Below are 7,447 nucleotides of genomic sequence, written 5' to 3' on the forward strand. Positions count from 1 at the left end.
ATTCTTTTGCCTTTACATCCTTATAACTTAGCTCCCACTTATGATTAAGAACATAACAATGTTTGATTTTCCATTCCTGAGTTACTTCACTCAGAATAATGGTTTCCAATTCCATCCAGGTCACTGTGAATGCCATTATTTTATTCCTTTTTATGGCTGGGTAGTATTCCATGGTATGTATATATACCACATTTATTTATCCACTTGTTGATTGATGGGCACTCCATATTTTTCCAATTGCAAATTTTGCTGCTATAAACGTATGTGCAAGTATCTTTTTTGTAAATGATTTCTCTTCCTCTGGGTTGATACCCACTAGGGGGGATTACTGGATCAAATGGTAGCTCTACTTTTAGTTTTTTAAGGAATCTCCATACTGTTTTCCATAGTGATTGTACTAGTTTACATTCCTACCAGCAGTGTAAAAGTGTTCCCTTTTCACCAAATCCCTGCCAACATCTATGATTTTTTTTGTGTTTTGATTATGGTCATTCTTGCAGGAATAAAGTGGTATTGCATTGTAGTTTTGATTTGGAATTCCATGATGGTTAGTGATGTTGAGCATTTTTCTCATATGCTTTTGGCCATTTGTATATCTTCTTTTGAGAATGCCTATTCACGTCCTTAAGCTACTCTTTGATGGGATTATGTGGGTTTTGTTCTTGCCAATTTTGTTTGAGTTCTTTGTAGACTCTGTTTATTGTCCTTTGTCAAATGTATACATTGTAAAGATTTTCTCCAACTCTGTGGGTTGTCTGTTTACTCTGCTGATTATTTCTTTTGCTATGTGGAAGCTTTTTAGTTGAATTATGTCCCATCTATTTATCATGCTTATTGTTGCATTTGCTTTTGGGTTCCTGGTCATGAAGTCTTTGCCTAAGCCAATATCTAGGAGGGTTTCTCTAATGTTACCATCTAGAATTTTTATAATTTCAGAACTCACATTTAAGCCTTTGATCCATCTTGAGTTGATTTTTGTATAAGATGAGAGAAGAGGATCCAGTTTCATTCTTCTACATGTGGCTTGCCAAGTATTCCAATACCATTTGTTGAATTGGGTGTCCTTTCTTCACTTTATGCTTTTGTTTGCTTTGTCGAAGATCAGTTGACAGTAAGTATTTGGCTTTATTTCTGGGTTCTCTATTTTGTTGCATTGGTCTATACATATGTTTTTGTACCAGTACCATGCTGTTTTGGTGACTAAGGCCTTACAGCATAATTTCAAGTCAGGTAATGTAATGAATGCCTCCAGATTTGTCCTTTTTGCTTAGTCTTGGTTTGGCTGTATGGCTGTCTTTTGGTTCCATATGAATTTTAGGATTGTTTTTTTGTAGTTCTGTGAAGAGTGATGGTATTTTAATGGGAATTACATCGAATTTGTAGATTGTTTTTGTCAGTATGGTTATTTTCACAATATTGATTCTACCCATCCATGAGCAAGGAATGTGTTTCCATTTGTGTCATCTATGGTTTCTTTCAGCAGCATTTTGTAGTTTTCCTTGTAGAGGTCTTTCACCTTTTCAGTTAGGTATATTTCTAAGTATTTTATTTATTTATTTATTTTTTGCTGCTATTGTAGAAGAGGTTGGGTTCTTGATTTGATCTTCAGCTTGGCCACTGTTGGTTTATAGCAGAGCTACTGATTTGCGTTCATTGGTTTTGTATCCTGAAACTTTGCTGAATTCATTTATCAGTTCTAGGAGCTTTTTGGAGGAGTTTTTAGGGTTTTCTAGGTATATGATCATATCATCAGCAAACAGTGACAGTGTGACTTCCTCTTTACTGATTAAGATACCCTTTATTTCTTTTTCTTGTTTGATTGCTTGGGCTAGGACTGCCAGTACTATGTTGAATAGATGTGGGGAGGGTGGGCATCCTTGTCTTGTTCTAGTTCTCAGGGGGAATGCTTTCAACTTTTTCCCATTCAGTATTATGTTGGCTGTGGGTTTGTCATAGATACCTTTTATTACATTAAGCTATGTCTCTTGTATGCCAGTTTTGTGGAGGGTTTTAATCATAAAAGGATGCTGGATTTTGTCAAATGCTTTTTCTGTGGCTGTTGAGATGATCATGTGATTTTTGTTTTTAATTCTGTTTATTTGATCACATTTATTGACTTGGTATGTTAAGCTGTCCCTGCCTCCCTGGTATGGAACTCACTTGATCATGATGGAAGGATTTAGGGAGGATTCTGTCTTTCTCTGTCCAATGGAATAGTGTCAATAGGATTGGTACCAATTCTTCTTTGAATGTCTGACAGAATTCAGCTGTGAATCCATCAGGTTATGGACTTTTTTTTGGTGGCAATTTTTTTATTACCATTTCAATCTTGTTGCTTGTTATTGGTCTGTTCAGAGTATCTATTTCTTCCTTGTTTAATCTAGGAAGGTTGTAGAGTTCCAGGAATTTATCATCTCCTCTAGGTTTTCTAGTTTATGCACATAAAGGTGTTCATAGTAGCCATGAATAATCTTTTGTATATCTGTGGTATTGATCCTAATATCTCCCATTTGTTTCTAATTGAGCTTATTTGGATATTCTTTCTTCTTTGGTTGGTTAATCTTGCTAATAGTCTATCAATGTTATTTATCTTTTCAAAGAACCAGCTTTTTGTCCTGTTTATCTTTTGTATTTTTTTGTTTCAATTTCATTTAGTTCTGCTCTGATCTTAGTTATTTCTTTTCTTCTGCTGGGTTTGGGTTTGTTCATTTTTCTGTAGTTCCTTAAGGTGTGACCTTAGATTGTCTGTGCTTTTTCAAACTTTTTGATGTAAGCATTTAAGGCTATGGACTTTCCTCTTAGCACTGCCTTTGCTGTGTCCCAGAGGTTTTGATAGGTTCTATCACTATTATTGTTCAGTTCAAAGAATGTTTTAATTTCCGTCTGGATTTCATTGTTGACCCAGAGAACATTCATGAGCAGGCTATTTAATTTCCATGTATTGGCATGGTTTTGAGGGTTCCTTTTGGAGTTGATTTCCAATTTTATTCCACTGTGGTCTGAAAGAGTACTTGACATAATTTTAATTTTCTTAAATTTGTTGAGACTTGTTTTGTGGCCTATCATATGGTTTGTCTTGGAGAATGTACCATGTGGTGATGAATGAAATGAGTATTCTGTAGTTTTGAGGTAGAATGTTCTGTAAATATTTGTTAAGTCCATTGGTTCCAGGGTATAGTTTTAATCCATTGTTTTATTGTTTTTTTTTTTTCCCATTTATTTATTTTATTGCATTTTACGTTTTGGGGTACATGTGAAGAACATGCAAAATTGTTGCATAGGAACACACGTGGCAGTGTGATTTGCTGCCTTCCTCCCCATCACCTACATCTGGCATTTCTCCCCTTGCTATCTCTCCCCAGCTTCCCACCCCCCACCCTCCCTCCCCTATTTCCCCCCAACTGACCCCAGTGTGTAGTGCTCCCCTCCCTGTGTCCATGTGTTCTCATTGTTCAACACCCACCTATGAGTGAGAACATGCGGTGTTTGATCTTCTGCTCTTCTGTCAGTTTGCTGAGAATGATGGTTTCCAGGTTCATCCATGTCCCTACAAAGGACCCAAACTCATCGTTTTTGATGGCTGCATAATATTCCATGGTGTATATGTGCCACATTTTCCCTATCCAGTCTATCGTCGATGGGCATTTGGGTTGGTTCCAGGTCTTTGCTATTGTAAACAGTGCTGCAATGAACATTCGTGTACACGTGTCCTTATAGTAGAATGATTTGTAATCCTTTGGATATATACCCAGTAATGGGATTGCTGGGTCAAATGGAATTTCTATTTCTAGGTCCTTGAGGAAATCCATTGTTTTATTGTTGTTGCTCTTGTTGACTTTCTGTCTTGATGACCTGTCTAGTGATGTCAGTAGAGTATTGAAATCCTCCACTATTACTACATTGCTATCTCATGTCTTAGGTCTAGTAGTACTTGTTTTATAAATTTGGGAGCTCCAGCATTAGGTGCGTATATATGTAGGACTGTGATATTTTCCTGTTGGACCAGTCCTTTTATCATTATATAATATCTCTCTTTATCTTTTTTAACTGGTGTTGCTTTAAAGTTTGTTTTTTCTGATATAAGAATAACTACTCCTGCTAGCTTTTGGTGTCCATTTGCATGGAATATCCTTTTCCACCTTTTTTCCGTAAGTTTATGTGAGTCCTTATGTGTCAGGTGAGTCTTTGAAGACAGCAGATACTTGGTTGCTATCTTTCCTTCATTTATGAAGCTTAGTTTTGCTGGATACAAAATTCTTGGCTAATAATTGTTTTGTTTAAGGAGGCTGAAGATAGGACCCTACCCCTTCTAGCTTGTAGAGTTTCTGCTGAGAAATCTGCTGTTAATCTGATAGGTTTTGCTTTATAGGTTACCTGGTCCTTTTGCCTCACAGCTCTTAAGATTTCTTCCTTCATATTAACTTTAGATAACCTGATGTCTGTGCCTAAGTGATGATCTTTTTGTGATAAATTTCCCAGGTATTCTTTGAGCTTTTTATATTTGGATGTCTAGATCTGCAGCAAGGCTGGGAAAGTTTTCCTTGCTTATTCCCTCAAGTATGTTTTCCAAACTTTTAGATTTCTCTTCTTTCTCGAGAACACCAATTATTCTTAGGTTTGGTCATTGAACATAATCCCAAACTTCTTGGAGACTTTGTTCATTTTAAAAAAATTCTTTTGTCTTTGTTTTTGTCAGATTGGATTAATTGTTCATAGTAGCCATGAAAACCTTGTCTTCAAGCTCTGAAATTCTTTCTTCTGCTTGTTCAATTCTATTGCTGAGACTTTCCGGTGCATTTTGCATTTCTTTAAGTGTCTTCTTTATTTCCAGAAGTTGTGATTGTTTTTTATTTATACTATCTATTTCACTGCAGATTTTTCCCTTCATATCTTATATCATCTAAAAAATTTCATTAAGTTGGACTTCACCTTTCTCTGGTGCTTCCTTGATTAGCTTAATGTGGACCTTCTGAATTCTTTTTCTGGCAATTCAGGGATTTCTTCTTGGTTTGGATCTACTGCTGGTGAGCTAATATGATCTTTTAGGGGTGTTAAAGAACCTTATTTTGTTATATTACCAGATTTTTTTTTTCTGGTTCCTTCTCATTTGGGTAGACTATGTCACAGGGAAGATCTGGGCCTCAGGGGCTGCTGTTCAGATTATTTTGTCCCATGGGATGCTCCCTTGATGTCATGCTCACACCGTTTACCTAGGGATGTGGCTTCCTGAGAGCCAAACTGTAGTGATTGTTATTTCTGTTCTGGATATAGCCACCCAGTGGAGCTACCAAGCTCTGTACTGGTACTGGGGGCCAACAGGGGGAGTGTCTGCACAGAGTCCTGTGACGTCAACCATCTTCGGATCTCTCAATCAGGGATAGCAGCACCTGCTATGGTGGAGGTGGCAGGGGAGTGAAATGGATTCTGTGAGGGTCTTTAGTTATAGTTTTGTTTATTGCACTAGTTGTGTGCTGGTTGATCTCTTGACAGAGGGTGGCACTTTCAACAGAGTAAGGAAACTTACTCTCTCCCTCTTTTTTTTTTGGTATAAATTATTTTATTTATTATTGTAATTAGATCTTCACAAGGTTGTCTTTTGACTGTTTTGTTAACGTGAAATTAAATTGTAGTTATAAAGCAAAAGTTGGTTGCCTAGGGAACAATCGTATATTCAGTTTAACAAAATAAAAGAATATTTGTCTTAAAACACAAGATTTTGTTTGTTGCATAGGCTTTTGCCATGCAATCACATTATAAAAATGTTCATTTCTAAAGTGAAAATTTCTTGTGCTGTTTGAGCTTTAAGGGTTGGAATGTTTAGGTGCAACGTCAGCTCTTTAAAAAGCAAAGTGATCTAAGATATGTCTCCCTTGCAAGAGGGAATTTTACATTTACAATTAACATGAAAATCATGTATCAGACTTCTGCAGGAGATTCTTCAGCATAACCTTATCCAAAAATTACTCACTGTCCTAATGTATCATTTTGAAGAGCCCTGGTAAGTACTTCCCCTTGGTAGCCTCACCTTCCCACATCATGGAAGTACAGGTTTGCACATATACACAACATGATGATAGAAAATATGATATAGTAAATTAGCTTTCTAAACTTCGGTTCTAAGTCTCCTTGTCGATACCAGTAGATAAGTATGCAGGCAGTAATGCTACTCAAAGAGATGCAGACAGCAAAAAATATATTCAGCGGTTTCGGAGGTAGTTGAGGGAAAACAAAAGCACTGATCAGCGTTACTAGAATCAGTAAGGATGTTAAACTGCCAACAACTAAATTGATGATTTGATCCTTGGCAGACGTCTCCCCGAATAGAGGTCTGTTGTCCAGGCCACTGGTGCCATAGGTCCTGGTAGTAAAGTCCTCCATTTTGGGGTTTCTCATCATGTCTTTTTTGTGTGTGTGTATCAGTTATCTCATCCTGATAAAGCGTGAAGCAAGTTGGAATTTGTCCAAACCACACATCTCGAAGCACATCTTTGTCATCTGTCATTCTTCCAGTGGTTAAAGCAGTACATACAGGCTAAATTCTTTTTTCAACAAAAGCCAAACCGAAGCGACGGCTCCTCCTTCCGGCTCCCTGCACCGGTGGGGATGCCTGGATCCTGGGCTCCAGTGGGGCAGCCGGGCAGGTTGCCCGCCTGACACACTGTCCTGCGGTATGCGGCAGCAGAACCTTTTTTTTTTTGTAGGAAAAAATGGTTTTGTACATGGGATGAAACAATATAAATTCAAAACTTACAGATAAGGGTTAGCTCTATCACTCAACTCTTTAATTGAAAAGTTTATGTGAATATCCAGTCAAAACCAACAAGATATTGCCCTTGAAATGTTATCTGTACAATTTCCAAGGAGACCACAGGACTGTATACTGTCTTGGAATGTCCTCAGAAGGCTCTGTCATGGAAGGTCCCCTTCCACCAAATCTGGGGAATAGTAGTGATATCCCTCCACCCAACACAAATATGGGCACCTGTTTTTCTTCATATAGAACAGGGGCTTCTGGTCTGGTCATATCCCTAGAGACTTACGAGAGACTAGCTGACCATTTAAAAAATAATCATCTGAGTTGTTCAGCCATTCAGCTCCCCTTTAAAAATCAAAGGTATCTCCAAGCAGCCCATCTCTCTTCCAGTTGTCTTGAACCAGGTGGGCAGCTGTTTCAGGGGTTTTCTCTTGCCCAATCCCCACTAAGAAAGTTCTGAGAGCATGCACGGTCTCTGTGTGGTGTGACTGAAGGGAGCTCAGGGCAGAGGCCTTGGACCTCACAGGGCTAAAGGACACATGGTCACAGTTTTCTGACTTAGGCTATAAAGGCTTGAGTTGGTTTTCCTTTTTACTGGACCCTCTTGGCCCAAATGACAATGACTGTAAGGACAGGTAAACCTCCTCACAGGGCCCAGGGCACGTTGATTGAAGTTAACCTGGCTTTAAAAAA

At 38.1% G+C, this 7,447-nt stretch overlaps 1 pseudogene across 1 annotated transcript; it reads right to left on the bottom strand.

Annotated features, from left to right (window-relative positions):
* Window positions 1-5,545: 5,545 nt before the first annotated feature.
* On the bottom strand, window positions 5,546-6,389 carry LOC116561796 (annotated as a pseudogene). Its single transcript, XR_004273611.1, has one exon. The product of XR_004273611.1 is annotated as a transmembrane protein 243 pseudogene (transcript).
* Window positions 6,390-7,447: the final 1,058 nt, after the last annotated feature.

Source organism: Sapajus apella, unplaced genomic scaffold (assembly GCF_009761245.1).
Source record: "Sapajus apella isolate SASKATOON/1434 unplaced genomic scaffold, GSC_monkey_1.0 scaffold30, whole genome shotgun sequence".
Classification (NCBI taxonomy): Eukaryota; Metazoa; Chordata; class Mammalia; order Primates; family Cebidae; genus Sapajus; species Sapajus apella.